The sequence below is a fragment of the Artibeus jamaicensis genome, unplaced genomic scaffold, assembly GCF_021234435.1.
Source record: "Artibeus jamaicensis isolate MK-2021 breed Jamaican fruit bat unplaced genomic scaffold, CSHL_Jam_final contig_402, whole genome shotgun sequence".
Taxonomy (NCBI): domain Eukaryota; kingdom Metazoa; phylum Chordata; class Mammalia; order Chiroptera; family Phyllostomidae; genus Artibeus; species Artibeus jamaicensis.
The window spans coordinates 16,739,330-16,757,230 of record NW_026521818.1 but is presented as its reverse complement, the minus strand read 5'-3'; positions in this window follow the sequence as shown (position 1 = coordinate 16,757,230).

Genomic DNA, 17,901 nt, shown 5'->3' with positions numbered 1-17,901 from the left:
CCCTACCACACAGAAGATGCTCAATCATTTCAGTTCCTTCTTCCTTCCTCCTTCAAAATTAGTATCAAAACCCTTTCAAGATATTTAAGTCTATTTATAGGCCCCCAATTCACATTTAAATTACATACATTTAGTAAGAAGACAGTCAGTAATGCTGGCCCTTAGCAAAAAGTATGAGACTATTTTGCAAGTGCAGACTCCCTGTGGGTGGATTTTGTGTTTCATAGCTTCTTACTTCAAGTAAACAAGAGCCTTTTGTGGTAATCTCTCCCACGTGAGCCGTGGGAGCAGATTGTCTTCAATCTAAAGCAAACAAGAAACTGCTTAAGTAAAGGTAGTGACTATGAATCACACACCACTTTCTCAGATAACAGCCATGAAGTAAGTCTGTGTACAAATTTGACAATTTTTATTTTGCTGCCTTTTGACAGTGAAATAAACCCTTTTTAGAAGGGTTTAAGAGAACAAGATCTGACTGCAGCTTTCAAGAATTCATCACTGAATATTTGTTAACCTTGCTCCCTGTGAGAGCTGAAGAACTAAGATAATGCCCTTCAAATGGAGATAAATTACAGTCTTTCAAAAGATTATCACGGTCTTAATCAGGTTTGCTCCTGCAGCTGAACAGCTTGTGACCTTGTTAGTTATACAACAAACATATCTGTTACTTTCTGCTTCTATAGGTAGTGGGGTAGAACCTTTCATCTAAATGTTTTCCGTGTACAGAATAATGGGTTTATTTCAGTTAATGTTTTTGGAGGAAAAACAGAAGATTGAAATTATTTAAGAAGAGTGTATCAACTCACCCTGGGCTCCGGCAGAGGGAGGGCAGAAGGCACTGGAGTTGTGTGAAGAGTGTCTGGGGTTTGTGGCTCTGGGAGGGAGCTGCAGGGACAGCCGCTGGGCCCCCTGTGCTGAGTCATTCTCTCCCTCCGCTGTCTTTCTGGCGTGGACTGCTACCCTTCTTATGGCATCAGCCTGGGGGAACAGCGAGAGTCCCTCCTTCTGGACCCCCTCTCACCCCACCCTGTAGAGCTTGTGCCACTCTCGGGAGTCAGCAGTCTGGGCCGGGGTGCAGAGTTCTGGGCAGACTCGGGGTGTCAGTGACCGAGTGGTATGACTCTGGGCTGGGGCAACGCCTTTCATCTTCTCTCAAGACTGACCAGCTCCCACCAATCACGGGAGATCCACTAGGCCCATCCTCCCAATCCCTGGCAGCCCCCCAGCCCTGCTAAGGTGGAGCTCGTGGCAGGACCTGGGCCAGACGGAGTCATGTAGCTCTAGAACGGGGGCATTTTCCTCTCACACATTCCACCAGTGCAGAGCCCTTGCTTCAGATGGCCAAATTCTGGTCTGTTTGGGCCTGATAAACTCTGCTGGCCTTGCCCTGATGACCCCCTGTGACCCCGATGATATATCGAATAAGGGGTTAATATCCAAAATTTATTAAAAACTTACAAAACTCAGCACCAAAAAACAAATAATCCAATTGAAAAATCAGCAAAGGACCTGAATAGACACTTCTCCAAAGAGGACATACAGATGGCCGATAGACGTATGAAAGGATGCTCAATGTCATTAATCATCAGAGAAATGCAACTTAAAGCCACAATGAGATACACCTCACAACTCTCCGAATAGCTATCATCAATAAATCAACAAACAACAAGAGCTGGTACAGATGTAGAGAAAAGGGAACCCCAGTACACTACTGGTGGGAATGCAGATTGGTGAAGCCACTGTGGAAGACAGTATGGGGTTACCTCTAAAAAATTAAAAATGGAATGCCTTATGATCTGCTGATTCCACTTCTGGGAATATGTCCAAAGAAATCCTCAAAGCAAATTAAAAAGAATACGTACACCCCTAAGTTCATCACAGTGTTATTTACAATAGCCAAAATTTGGAAGCAACCCAAGTGCCCATCACTTGGATAAAAAAGCTGTGGTGCATTTACACAAAGGAACACTACTGAGCTATGACAAAGAAGAAAGTTGTATCTTTTGCAATAGCATGGATGGGCCTTGAGAGAATTATACTAAGTGAAATAAGCCAGTTAGAGAAAGACAAGTATCATATGATCTCACTCGTATGTGAAATCTAATGAACAAACTAACAAAGTAGAAACAGACTCATTGATACAGAGAATAGACTAACAGCTGTCAGAGGGAAGGATGTGTGGGGAGCTGGGTTGAAGGATGAAGGGATTAAGCACCCCCCCCCAAAAAAAAAACCAACCCACCTCATTAGACACAGATAATAGTATGGCGATTACCAGAGGGAAAAGGTGATGGGGGGAGGGGCAGAGAAAAGGTTAAAGGGGAGATGAATGGTGATATAAGGTGATTTCACCTGGGGTGGGGAACACATAATACAACACACAGATAATGTTTTATAGAATTGTACTCCTGAAACTGATATAACTTTATTAACCAATTATCACCCCAAGAAGCCTAATTTTCTAAAGAGAAGCTATTTCAGATATGTTTCAGTTTTTTAAACAATGTTTCATGGCGACATAACTTCAGAATTACAGAAAAGTTGAGAATCTGTTCAAAGACTCTGAATACCTCTCACTTAGATCCCCAAATTTACCATTTTGTGGATGTGCAGTGTGAGTTAAAGGAGGAGGAAGGGAATCTCAGGTTCAGAAACAAGCATTGTTTACATAATTCTGTGGCAGCGTACTAGTGTTCCTACGATAAAGGAATAGGGATTTCACAATTAAAATATTGAGGAGAATGTTAGGCAGTCCACGTTCATAATTTTCTTGAAGGAACTCATTTGCCAATTTTTATATATACATGGACTCAACCGCAGATACATGAACGATTCCAACATGTGGCCCAGTTCAGGTTGACTGCAATTACTAGATCTTGGGAAATGAAAGCACTTTTATCCTGAATGTAATGTTACGATAGCATGGAAATCGACACGCCCGCTGTTCCGGGAGGTGAGCACGTCAGCAGTTCTGCTGCCCTGCCAACTTTCAGCAGGAGGAGGGAGAGTCTGAATGGTATTAATTATTAAATGGTAACATTTAGTCCTAGATTCTTATTATCTGTGCCAAGAGAAAACATCTGTGGGTGCTTTGAACAGGCAGATCTGGACCATCCATGCAGATTCTGTGAGGTTTTGATCAAGCCTCCCAGGGTCCAAGGTAATTTGGGAAGCTAAGCATTTATTCTCCCATTTACACCGTTAACCTCTGCAAACAGATGATGACTCTGTGGTCCCAAGAAGGAATTTCTTATGACTTACCCCATGTTTCAGAGAGGAAAAGGAGCACAGCTTTCTTTGCACTTCCGCCTTGTCGAGGCTATTGGAAGTGAGTTCAGTGCCCATCACCACACAACAGAAAACTCAGAATCACTGCATCGGTCACCGCCCCAGTGGCTACCATCTGTATGGCCGTACCCATTTATTCTGTTCTCAGCCACCCTTGCCTCTTTGTTTCAGTGTTCTTTTATAAGTGTTCCTGACACTTTGTTTATCTTCCTTTTAAACATTCTGCCAAGATTATGTCTCAAAATGAGGGGGGAAAACCCAACCACATTTCACTGGTTAAATCTGTCGCAAAGGAAACGATTCAGCACCATTCTCAAAACACCAAGACGGTTTCAAGACACTCGCAAGTCTCCGGCAAATCGCTTGGGCAAGATCAGGGCTGTAGATCAAATGGAAAAGGGACACGATATATTCTCATAAGTGATGCAACTTGGATGAAATCAGACTGTTCCCGTAATTGACACTCTAGTCTGTCCATTGTTTAAATGACAGTCTTGAGGAAAACACACCTTCCACTCAGCCGCACCAGTAGATACGGACACAAATCCACAGGCTCCTCTTCTAAAATAAACACATTCACGCGAGACAGCCCTTTGGGATGTATGTGGAGGTTTTTTCAAGAAAGTGCTTTCCTGACTTCATACATAAAATCTGGAGTTTTCCTAATTAACCTAAGTCAGTTAACCTGATTCAACTGAGTGCAAACATTTGACAGGGAAGTCTTTCCTTCTCCTGGTTGAAGCAGCTGTGGCACGTATTCACTTTGTTACAGCTCCGTGACTCGCCCGGCGGGGACAGCCCACATGTCACCCCGCACCGTCCTGTGGCGAAGACGCCGCAGTGGAAATTTGTAAGGAAGTCAAAGAAACATTTGCCACAAAAGAGCCTAAAGTCTGCTTTTGAATTTGAGACTTAATTTAGCATCGTAAATCTGATTTCCACGTTGCCAGATTTGTGCCCTTGCTTTTCGTTAGTTAGATTGGTTGGGCGACCTCCCCTGCCCCAGTTCCAATGTTTCCTTGATCCCTTCACCACCTAATTCAAACCATACTTTTTCTTCCCAAGATTTGGGTAATGCTTAGAAAAAAAATAGAAAAACTTGCAGCAAAGGGCCCAAATTTTCTATGTAATTTGTGTACAGTGTGTATAAATCATTGACCAGTTTTGCAGATACAACTCAACTAAAGAAGCCCAGCCAGCAGAGTGATCCCAAATCTTCACTGATGTCCTTCTCAAACACTTAAGAATACCCAAGAATGTCATTTGCATTCATTTACATAAAATCTACTCTTGTATTCATTTATTTTCTAAGCCTGTACACTCCTAGAAGCCCCCATCTTTGTTGTTCAAACATTCAACTCTCTGTCACCAGAGTATCTTGTCATTATCACCTTAGTCACTCCATCTCTTCAGCCTGCAGGCCATTAATGTCATCCCGTCCTGTGTGACTCGCCCTCAATACATTAACCCCTTTCCTAAAAGAGCCCCTCAAGACAAGGTGCTTCTGCTCCAGTTGTTCTATCAAAAAGGTCCATGTGGCTTTTATTATTTCTACATGGCCACATCTATTAAGTGCGGCACCTCAAAGGAAGCCACGTAAGTTGTAGTAAAGTGTTTCTGTAAACTCACTAGTTCCACCTGCTATTATGAACCCTAGAGCTCCATGCGCAGTCCACTACTTCACTCTGAAATCTCCAAGAGCTGTCTCTGATGTTCCTGCAAATGAGTCTGAGTACCAAATAAATACAGTTTATTAGATATTTAGCCCACATACCTGTGTGCTCTGAAGTATACTATTTCCTGATCTGTTATGGTGGGTTCAGTAATGTTCCTCAGGAATGCATGCCCAGCCCTGGTCAGGTAGCTCAGTTGGTTGGAGCATTGTCCCTTACACAAAAGGGTCGTGGGTTTGCTTGCCGGTCAAGGCACATCCCTAAGTTACAGTTTCAGTCCCTAGTCTGGGCACGTATGGGAGGCAACTGATAGATCTCTCTGTCTCTCTCAACCTCGACCTCAACCTCCCACCTTCTCCTTCTTTCTCTCTAAAATCAATGAACGCATCTTTGGGTAAGGACAAAAAAAATTGCATGTCAACCCAGAACCATAGAATGTGATCTTATTTGGAAATAAGGTCTTTGCAGACATAGTTCAGGTAAGGATCAAAATTATATCCTAATGGACCAGGGTGGGCCATAAATCCAATGAATGTCCTTATAGGGACAGAAAAGGACCCACAAGAGAAAAGATAATGTAAAGAGAGAGGCAGAGATGACAGTTACAAGGCCTGTCCAGAAGGTATCCAGCCATTTGATATAAAGAAGGGAGACATTTACCGAAGAAGACACAAGATACAAGGAACATTGCACATAGGACAATGACACCTCAGTCCCCTTCAAAGTAGGCACCTTGGGAGCTCACACAGTTCTCCCATTTGCCATCAGCTGCCTCATCCTATTTTCTTGAATCTCATCGATGATCTGAAATCTCTTCCCTTTCAAAGGCAATTTCAGTTTTCAGAAAATACAAAAGTCACAGGGCACTAACTCTGGGCTGTAGGGGGGCTGAGTCACCTGGGTGATTTGATGTTTCACCAAAAACTCTGCATGAGACATGATGCACAAGTAGGCACATTGTTGTGATGAAGCTGCCAATCACCAGTTGCCCATAGCTGCAGCCTTCAGAATCATCTGAATAGTTTCCACAGAGGAATGTTCAAGCTTAACTGCAAAATCTGATACAGATTCACTGCTATGCTTTCTCAGTCATTGTGAATGTGACATCCACACATGCTTACTCAATGACGTCTACTGCCCTCACTGACTAGTACAGTGAAGTTATCACTGTTCATATGTGTGTATTCCAGTCCTCTCTCCTTGGCTGCCAGGTTACACTGATATTGTGCAAACCATTCTCATTATATTAACAATGGCTGGGCTTTTTCTAGACAGACATCATTTTGTGCAGCCACAAGCTAAGAAACACTAGAAACCAAAATGAGCTGAAAAAGGCAAAAAAGAATTGTCCCCTACAGCCTGTGAAGGAAGCATGACCCTGCTGACACCTTGAATTTGGACTTCTGGCATAACACCAAATTCAAGTCACTTCTTATCACTCATTAGTAATGTTTGGGAACTTTACTCAAATTCACTGACCCTCAGTTATCTTAACTTTAAAACAATGGGAGGGCAAGGATAATAATTTCCATCTATATTCACTGGAGTTTTTTTTAATTAATTAATTTATTTTTTAATTTATTTTTTATTGATTATGCTGTTACAGTTGTTCTATTCCCCCCTTCATTCCCCTCCACCCTATCCCCCATCTCCACCATTACCCCCCTTTAGTTTATGACCATGTGTCTCAAGTTCCTTATATTCTATATTTCCCATACTATTCTTGCCCCCCCCCCATCTATTTTCTATCTACTGTCTATGCTACTTATTTTCAGTACCTTCTCCTCCTCCCACTCCCCTGTTGCTAACCCTCCATGTGATCTTCATTTCTATGTTTCCACTCCTGATCTAGCTGTCCTTTTAGTTTGCTTTTGTTTTAGGTGTGGTTGTTAATAACTGCGAGTTTGCTGTCCTTTCACTGTTCATATTTTTTAAACTTCTTTTTCTTAGATAAGTCCCTCTAACATTTTATACAATAAGGGCTTGGTGATGATGAACTCCTTGGATTTGATCTTATCTGAGAAGCACTTTATCTGTCCTTCCATTCCAAATGAAAGTTTTGCTGCATAGAGCAATCTTGGCTGTAGGTCTTTGGATTTCATGACTTGGAATACCTCTTTCCAGCCCCTTCTTGCCTGCAAGGTCTCCTCTGAGAAATCCGCTGACAGTCTGATGGGGACTCCTTTGTAGGTGACTGTCCCCTTAGCTCTTGCTGCTTCTAGGATTCTCTCCTTCATTTTAATCTTGGCTAATCTAATGATGATGTGCCTTGGTGTGTTTCTTCTTGGGTCCAACTTCTTTGGGACTCTCTGAGCTTCCTGGATTTCCTGGAAGTCTATTTCCTTTGCCAGATTGGGGAAATTCTCCTTTATTATTTGTTCAAATAAGTTTTCCACTGGTGGCTGTTCCTTTCCCCCTTCTGGTACCCCTATAATTCAGATGTTGGAGTGTTTAAAGATGTCCTGGAGGTTCCTAAGACTCTCCTCATTTTTTTGAATTCTTGCCTCTTCACTCTTTTCTGTTTGGCCATTATTTACTTTCTTCTGGTCCACTCCATTGATTTGAGTCCCAGTTTCCTTTTTATTGCCATTGGTTTCCTGTGCAAGTCCCTTCATTTCAATTAGTTTCGCCTTCATATGTTTGTCTAATTTGTGGCTATAATCAACCAGTTCTGTGAGGATCCTTATCACCAGTGTTTTAAACTGTGCGTCTGAGAGTTTTGCTATTTCTTCATCACTTAGATTTATAGGCTCTGGGGCTTTGAGATGTTCTTGAGCCATTTTTGGTCTTTTTGTGCCCGTTAAGTCTGAGGAGCGGAGCCTTGGACTACCAGGTCACTGGATTGTGACTCTATATGTGGAGGCAGGGTCAGAGCGGGGAAATGGTGCCCCCCTCTGCTGTTTCGCGCCACTGGGTGAGGAGCAGAGCCTTCAGTGGTTCTCCAGGGCTGGGCCACTTAGGTCGCTGGGTTATGAGGCTGCATGTGGAGGCGGGGTTAGCGGGAAAATGGCAGCGCCCTCTGCTGCTTGCCGCTGGAGCTGCTGGGTCCCGTCCAATCGCCCACTCCCTCGCTTGTCTATCCACACACGAATGCGCGACCACAGTCAACCCACAGCCCTGCTCCCTCACTGTTTCCCCACGATTGCTTGCTGAGTTGCCCACCAGGTCCAACCCTGCGCCTGGATTCCATGTGCCTGAGTCTGTCTGACCGAGTTTTCCTGTGCAACCCCGCTCCACCAGCTGCTGGTTTCGCCCCTTACCAGTCAGACTGAAGAATTTGTTGTTAACAGACTTCCGAAAAGTTCAATTTTCTGTGTTCTGACTATGTTTTCTGTTGCTATTATTTAGTTGTCTCTAAACTTGGTTGTGTGAGGAAGCACAGGGTCTCCACCTATGCCTCCATCTTGGCGGAAGTCCGTGAAATGAAGAGTTTTTGTGATAAACAAATGAAGTTATAAACACAAAAATACCTGGCATCTAAGAAACTCGTGCAATGCAGGAATCTGTGTTCTTTCTCCCCCCTTTTCCCTCAGACTACTGGAGGTGGTACAATGGACAGAGTAAAAAGATAATCAGGATATGATTACTTCAGTAAGAAGAATGATCACCTATACACATGGCAATACCAAAAAAAAAAAAAGAAGAAGAATTCCAGTAGTATCTTTGGGTTGGTGCTTGGATCTTGTTAAACTGCTATTCCCACAGTTTTCAGAAATGTTGATATTGACCTCACTAAGCCACACCAATCTTTCTGCAAATAGAATTGGTCAAAAATCACATCATCAGCCCTGGCTGGTGTGGCTCCGTGGATTGAGTACTGACCTGCAAACCAAAGGGTCTCCAGTTTGATTCCCAGTCAGGGCACATGCCTGGGTTGTGAGCCAGGTCCCCAGTAGGGGGCAGGTGAGAGAAAAACCACACATTAATGTTTCTCTACTTCTCTTTCTCCTTCCCTTCCCTTCTTTAAAAAAATAAAACCTTAAAAAAATCACACAATCAGTTCTATTAGTTCAGCCACTCTAGATCTTCCTCCTGCCCTCTCTCCCTTCTTTCTTTCTTTCCTTCTTGCTAGCATTTCTTCCCATCCACTCTCTCTCCATATTATAGCACTGCTCTGATGTCACGATTGGCGATAACTCTGAAAAGGGAGCGGCCCCAGTCTGCTCAGTCAGGGTGATTCATCACACTCTAAGCTTGACTTGTCAGTACTATAAATGTTGTTCCTGGGCACCGTGGCAGGTTCGCTAAGAGCTGGGACAGCTTGCTTCAGAGAAAATATGCAGCATAGAAACAGGGCAGTAGGTATTTGTGACCAATTCAGTAAATTGCCGTGATCCACAAGACCAGGTTGGTGGCTGTCCCCAAGGCTATGATTTCACATGTAGTGACCATGAGACCACCAAAGCCTGAGAGGGGAGACAAGCCAGGGAAATGTGTGACAGGAGCACAGCCTTGTTATCAGCCATTTATTCAGTGATCTTGAGTTTGCTGGCATATCTCTGGCTTCCCCGGGCCTGAGAAGAAGCAAGGGAAATGCCCAGTGAGGGGGGCACAAACATCCCGATGCCAGAGGCTGTCCTAGTGATGCTGACCACTTGCTTAGCAAAGAGACAGTCTGAGGGGATTGCTGAAGTCCAGCAACCTTTCCAAAGGGATTGATAAAGGGTTAAAAAGCTTTCTGATGTAGAAAATGTATGGCTTTGGAGTCACACAGTCCCTGGTGTGAGTCTGGTTCTGACGTGCACTTGAGTGGTCTTGAGAAAATTATTACTTTAAGCTTCAATTGCCCCATATGTAAAGTAGAAATAAAAAATAACCCCCAGTGCAGGCCTGTTCTATGATTTTACTGAGGTTACATATGAAAGCACCCTGGGACACAAGATTAGAAAAATGTTGATTCCTTCTTTCCTTGCTTCCTTCCCTCTTTCCTCCCCCCTCCTTTTTAAGCTCCTCTGAAATCACTTTTCCAAGATAAAGAAGAAAGAACTCTTCCACTTCACATTTCTTGTTCATTTAACACTAAGATTCAAATGGTCCTTTTTTTCTTGGTGAAAACTAGAAGGGGACATTGATAGCACCTCTTGCAGATACCCCTAGGTTTCCAAAACTGGTTACCATATGAATGTGAGGGACCTCTCCACTTGTCACTGGGTACAGCATCCCCTTACTGTGAACAAGAACTGAGCGAACATATTGTATATACACTCTGATGATCCCAAATGCTAATTTGTGATGGGCCAGAAGTAGATAAAGTATAAGTGAGAAATACAGCAAATTCAAAATCACTAAGTTACCTGGTGGTCATAAAGCTGAAGAACATATAAATAAAGACAAGGTAAAGAAAGGGTCAAGAAGTTAACCAGAGATATCAGAAAGCAGGGAATGAATCAAGGCCTTGAGTGAGAGACTTAGACTTAAAGAAAATGGGTCTCTTAGAAGATTTCAGCTTCTGGTAACAGGAAACTCAGCTCAAAATTACTTACGTGAGAGATGTGTCGGTTCATCCATCAGGAAGTCTGGATACAGGGAGGGCTGCAGCACTGCTCCTGGTTCAGTGTATCAACATGGGTCCCGGGTTCCTTCCGTGTTTCGACCCCGCCGTCTCCATGACAGCTCAGCACTAGGGCTCATTCCACGTTAGTCAGAGGATGGCTGCAGTAGCCATCCGAGCTACGGTGTGTTTTTGTTCACACGCAGTGGGAGAGAGGAACAGGCTTCTCATAGTTCAGAAATCCCCCACAAATCTGTCTTCACTTCATATTAACTGGATTTGCATCAGATGTCCACTCCTGGATAGAGAAGAACTCATCCCTCCACCAGCAGGCCCTCCCCTTTGAGGACTTTGGACTGAGTCAGGGGGCCTAGATACCTAAACAAAACTGCAATTTATCAGGAAGAAGAAAGTAGGAATGGGGCCAGGGAAGGCCTCCAAGCTTCTAATTAAAGAAGATTAGAGAGGTAAAATTGACACATTTTTGAGGGCCACATGTTCATATGTGGAGGCAATGTCACACAGGGAACCACTGGCAAAATCAGATTTAGACAGTTTTCTTAGGTGCCAGGCAGTGAGTTTGCTTTATTGTTCCATGTTGTGTTAACCGTGCTGCACTGAGCCTTCCACAGGTAGGGCAAGACCCACTCTTCTTAGCAAGTGCAATAAGGATTTTGAGTTCTAAAGCCCTCCGCGCTAAGTCGCTGCCCAAGCTCAGGCGTCATGCAGTGTGCCCACTGCAGTGGGGGGTCCTGGGAGTTTTGCCCCCTCATCCCCATCCCGAGTGGTTGGATCACCAGGGAGCTTATTTTCAAGATGCTTAGCAGAGACTGTAATTCAGTAGGTGAGTGATGAGACTTGGACATCTCTGTATGTTTTAATCCTGGATCAGAGAGTGTCGGGGAGTGGAAAAACTGGAGGTGGTGGTGGGAGGGTGCATCATTTCAGTGTGTACTTTTTATATGGCTTGAATTTTTTTAATGTGTCTATTGTTCTTGTCCTTTCTCTTTCATCTGTTCTTGAGCCCCCCACCCAGCATTTCTGAGGTGTAGCCAAGGCTGAGAACTATGCATCTATATGGTCAAAGAGCAAGCCTTAGATTAATACCCTAGAGGCCAGAGTGTTTGGAACTGTTTTCAGAGTCATAGTGGAGCATATTGCCTCATTAATGAAAATCTGGAGGCCAACCAGGGGGTCCATGCTAATACCTGACTCAGATTCTTGGACCCATTTCTTTTTCTGATTTCAGCATAGACCACAGAGTCTCAAACACACCCTCTTTCTCAAAATAAGGAGTTGTAGATGACCAGCATTTTGTTGACTGATACAGAGAAGTTGGATTCCACAGAACGTTGTTCTGCTTCCTTTGAAGGAGGAAGTACAGAGATGGCATGTAAGCAGAATCAGCGACACGCTGCTCTCAGGAGGCCACGGACATGTGTCTCAGTGACAGAGACCATGGTAAGACGATGCTGTTTGCTTTAAGATCTTATTGTAGGTGTTCCACAGTCTCTTCTAAGCCCTCAGAGACACTGCTCCCCCCCAAAAATTACAGCCCTAGGAAGCAAGAATCCCTAACTGGCTGTGTTAAAGCCCTTCTCACCGGCAATTTGAAGAGATCAGAGACGTTGATGGAGAGATGAGTTTAGAAATCATGAGAATGGTAGACATTGTTTTCAGAAAGGGATACCCCTTCTTCACCCTCTTATAGCTAGTTATGGTCTGATGGAAATCAAAGAAGATTCAGGGTAATCTCATGCTCATTTTCACAAGAATAGACCAGATTGCTCATGGACACAGCCATTACTCTCTCCTTCAGCTGTGCTCCATACAGAATATTTTTGAACCTGCATATAAATCTCTAGATATACTATGCATGGGGGATCATTCCTACCATAAGGTCAAGGTCATGGCTTGTCCTAACAATCTGACTAAACCTCTTCCAGGTGCAAAGTGCCCCTTCTTCTGTATGTCTGCACTGCATGTTCTTCCCTCATCACTTCCTGTCCTTGTAATAGCTTTGCAGATACTCTTTGCAGCCTAACTTTAGAGGAAACAGATTGTCTGTTTGCAGGATGCAAATGCCAGGTGGTTCTGGGTTAGAAGAGCTCAGATGTCTCACCCATGAAATCCGTACCGTGCAGAGACGAACTCGGGCAGAGGGACCACTGATCCTACCTCATTGGCACCAAATTCCCTATAGGTCCCTTAGAGTGGCCAAGCCTTAGCCGGAGCTCAGGGCCCAGGGGTTCACCCAAGATGGACAAAAGATCCAGATTAACTCCAGGAACTGCTAAGAAAAGGTAGAAAGAGGGAGACCAACATTTTCCTAAGGCCACTTTCCCCAACCATCAGTAGAAAGGAAGCCAAATCCCCCCCCCCAATTTTTTCTGTTCCCATCCATCTAATTTGGGCCTTAAATGTCCAAATATACCAAATATGATTATCTGTATTTTTCTAAAAATATTTTTATTGTCCTTTTAACCATTTGTACACATATAGTTCAGTGACATTAGGCCCATTCATGTTGCCATGTGCCCATCTCCACCACCCATCTCCACGACTTGTCACTTCTCAGACTTACACCCACTACACACTGACTACTGGCCCCTCCATTCTCCAGCCCCCGGCCACTACCATTCAACTTCCTTGTTTTATGAATTTGACTACTCTAAGTGCCTCATTTAAGTAGCAATGTATAATATCTGTCTTTTTTGTCAATGGTTTATTTTACTTAGCATAGTATCTTCAGGGTTCACCCATGTTGTAGCATGTCTCAGAATTCCCTTCCTTTCTAAGACTGACTAATATTCCATTATAGGTATATGTTCCACAGTTTGTTGATCCATTCATCTCTTTTCTTTTTTAGGTTTTGAATTTGCTTTTGCTTTTCTTTTTTAGGTTTTGAATTTTCCCTTTTTATTGAATTTTTTGGGCAGCCCTGGTTAACAAAGTTGTACGGGGGTTTCAGTTGCACAATTGCACAACACATCATCTGTGCACTGTCTCATGTGTTCACCACCCCAAGTCAAGACTCTGTCCATCACCATCAATCCCCTCACACCCCCTGCCACCTCCTCCCACCCTTCCTCCCCCGGCAAGCACCGTGATTGTTCTTAAGAGCAAACCAATTTGTACAGAATACATTTTTTACTAACTGAAATTTGATACTTAGTATTCTACATTGCCTTAAAAATTAGGGAATTTTTACTTTAGTTCAAAAGGGACAGAGAACCAACAAGCTGAGTTCCCACTGTGACGCAGAATCTTGTTGAATTTTTATGTTATCTCATTTAATCCTTGTAACCAGCCTGGAAACTAGTTACATTGGGTTATGTAATACGAATCCCCAGAGCGTGTCTAGTGTTTGTCTTCCCTGCTGTAGGGACCCTTGCAGGCCCTGGGGCCGTTGTGATCCCGCCTGGAACTCAGTCTGGTGGGAAGGAGACATAAGAATGACTAATGACAAAACCAAAAAAAGGGGAGCCGGGATGAGAGATGTATGAATACAAGGTTGTAAGAACATGCGTTTTAAAATTTACATTTCTTTAATGTATGTGCCAGTGAAAATGGTAGTCTTGCCCAGAACACACAGTCTGAGACAGTTTCAAAGGATTCCAATATTTTGATACAATCTTCCTAAAAACAGATGAATAGTTAACTAGGAATATATGCTGCTCTTTTACCTTTTTTTCTTTTAGGGGACATTGGGTAGGTGTACAATTCTCTATTTTTTTTCTAACAAAGTAACTCAAAATGTTCTGAAGAAACTTCATTTATTCATTCATGCCCCCCTATTTTAACATGGCTTACCAAAACGCGTACAATAGCAGAGGGTAAACAAAATTACGCAGCAGCAAAACGACTACGTCTATGTCAGCTTCTTCTAAATGCCTATTTCCTGCTCCCCACAAATAACTGTTTCCTTTTTCCTGGTTTCAATGCTGTTTGAAGTCTCTGCGGCCGTCAGGCAAGCTTGTGCTTCCTCCGGAACTGATTCAGAGCCTTGCGCAGGCCCCGGGCTGCCTGCCTTTCTCCACGCGGGGCCCGTGTCACCTCTTCCACAGCACGGTTTAATCTCCAAACTAGTACTTAGGCAGGAACTTTTGTCCCAAACAAATGTGTTTATCAGAGAGCAATTGGATTGCATGTATGGGCGCCTCCCCAAACAGGATGTTCCGTTTCAAATTTCATGGCCTCTTGGCACACACAGGAATGAGTCCCGAGGAAGCAAGCGATTCTCGCAAACACCACGGCTTGTCATCAACCTGGGGAACCTGGGGAACAAGCTTAGGCATCTGTGACCTGGGGAACAAGCTTAGGCATCTGTGCATGGGCCCTTCCTGGCTGGAGTGCAAGGATTAGTGCCTTTTTTGAATTGATGCAGCTTTTGGATTATTAATTTCAGGGTGGAAAATCATTAGTATTCTTAATTTAAAGAGGAAACCCTTTGACAAGAGTCTGCAGCTATAAATCAATAATAAAGATTTTCTCTGAATTATGATGTTTTCACCTGACTCTGAAATTGGATTTTTTTTTCCCTTTTCGTTTTTGAGCTTTTGAATTTGACTTAACATCCTGACTCTGTCAGGTGCCTGTGGTGAATTGATAATGAAATTAGAAGAGACAGGGTCCATTGACTTCGGAGACCTATGCCATTCGTTAAGTCTTCTCTCTGTTTCTGCAAGTGGCTTGACACCCACTTAGTCGCTGTGGTTTGGGCACTTGCCTCTGACAAGACACTGGAGGGAGCAGGCAGATGAAGAGGTAGCCTGGTAAACAGACGTTATCCAAAAGGGGGGGGGAGAAGGTGAAAATCAATACTTCCATTAACATCTAGAAGCAGACTTTTCAAAGAACATTTATACGTGTAGCTGACAGTAATGTACCAAGAAGACTAGTTTCTTTAAAAATCACAAATTATGTTACTCACTACTTTTGTTTTCTTTTCATTTTGCCAAGTTTCACCCATAAAATTTTAAACTACACACAAGCCAAAAACAAAATAGAGAAAAAAACCCGGGCTAGCAAAATTACTGAAATAAAGACTACATTTTTCAAGAAAGTAGGTAGGATAAAATGCTAGTGCTATACACCAATATTAGTCATGTGCAATGAGATATCTGTTCTCTTGAAGCTTGCTGTAATAGGCATTGATTCGTACATACATCTCCTTTATAAATGGCATGACTTCTGAATGTTTAGGACCGAGATGCCAGTACTGCAATACATTGTAATTTTCTGGTTTGGTTTGGTTTTGTTATCCTCTCATCCTCAAATCGAGGTTTAGCTCCTGGCTTCTGCATCCGCTGGCTCTGTGACTTAGAGAAGCCAATCACCTTATGTAGTGACCAGTCTCCATGTGAAAATGGTCTTGGGAGGAGTGTGACGGGTGTGTGTAAATGCCTAGCACAGTGCCTGCACACAAGAGTTTCAACAAATATTACTCCCCATCCCCACACTCTGTGCTTCTTCATTTCCATTCCTCCCGTGTTAGCTCCCTTACCTCCTCTGCTTTCCCATCTCCACTCTATGCAGTCAGAGGAACACCTCTGGGCGAAGGTGAGAGCATTCAATGACTGGAGAAGGGATTGACCTGTTGGCCTTCCCTCCAATGAAGGAGGCTGAGTACCTCTCCCGAGGCTCCCACCACTCCTCCGCTCTGACAACCTTTGCTAGTAGTGCCTGTGCACCGAAGCCGATGCTAGGTAGGAGTCCATCATCACCCGGCAGCGTGGGGTTCGGGGCCCCTCCCACCTCTGGGCGCCCAGCAGAGAAAGAGATATATAGAGATTGTTAGCTTGGACTCCCGGGAGGACACGGTTACTCTAAACTTGAAAGGGCAGGTTTAGAACAAAGAAGTGCTGAGAACCTTGAAAAAAAATGATGCCTTCTTAGCATTCAAACGCACAAAAGACAGGAATGTTAATCTGTCTGACGTGCACCCCAGACTACGGAAGAGTAAATTTCAAAAGTTCAAAGAAAATGTATTTTTGTTCTCACGAGCAGAGGGCTTTCTAAAAGGGTATAGATAGGTCCAGAAGGAGTAGAAAGTGAAATTCTAACTAGATCATAAAAATTAGTCGAATATGGAAGAAAAGCTAAAGAAATCAATGTGTGGTTGCCTGGCGAACTCTCCTTTGAGCTTGGATTTTAAAAAGAAAACATGTTTGAAAGATCAAAGAATCTGCAGCCAAGAACAAAAGCAATGCCATGGCACGAACCTGGGAGAATGGTGTCATAAAAAATAAAGTAAAAAATGTGCTCGATTTTGCTGGAGGAAAAAAATAGGCTAACAACAAAAAAAAAAGACTTTTACCAATGCATGAGGAGCAAGAAGAACAAGGAACTGTTGGACACATTTCTAAGAGATTATGATGTTATGTTAACAAGACAGAGAGAAAATAGAATTACTCAGCTCCTCGTTGGCTCTGTCTTCTCCCGCAGAAGAATGCCCTTCAGACTGAAAATGTAAAGATGGCTGGCTGAGCCTGAGGACTGAAAACACTCCCTGATTGGTTTTGCATAGAGGAATGCAGCAGTGTGTGCGGGGGGTGGTTACACAGGGGGTCAGCCAGAAGCTAAACTGCCCTGCAATGGTCCACACAGTCGCCTGGAGTGAGACGGGGCAGAGAGTCAGAGAAAGGAGGTCAAGTGGAGGAGGACTGAGAGGGTAGAATGAATGGCACAACCCACTGCAAAGGCTCTGGAGCAGATTCGGATGTGAGCATAGAGGAGGAGAGGATTTCACAGACCTCTGGTGGAAGCAGAAAGCAGAGAGGATGGGGGCATGGAGCACGTGGGTGGAGGGAGAGCAGCCACACAAGCCTGGTCCTGGAGACAGAAAGCTGGAGCACCATGAAGCCATGATGAGAATCCCAGTTGGCCAGAATCACAGGTGACGTATGTTCAGGGAAGTAGCTGGACATAGTGTGACCACGGAGAAAGGGACAAAGTCTGGGTCTAAAGGGTTTATTACCTAGTAGGGAGTCTAGAATGAGGGCTCCACACGTGATGAGGAACTGGGGGTACATGTAAAAGCAGCAACAACAAAGTAATAGAGCGATCGATGTACCTCCTTCCGTGGACTATGTCATTGGAATCTGCAGCCCCAGAGGAGGGAGTCAAGAGTTTTGTGAGTTGCTTTGTGCTTTGTGGGACTGACTGATTAATAGTAAAACTATTGAAAATGGACAGTACCCTTCCTCCTTTCCCTATTAAAGTACATGTGCTGCTTAATCGCTGAATTGCAGGATGCTAATGCTAATAAGGAAAGTTTTGTGGTCGCTCCACAGACGTGATATATGGCTCAGAGTTCGGCAGATGAGTAGAAATTACCTCAAGATGCGTTGCCCACGCTGAGAGTGCAAAGCCTGGCTCAGATCTCAGTGCCTCACTTTAAAGAGATGGGCTGCCAGACTCAGGCTCTGCCATCTGAGGGACCCCAGA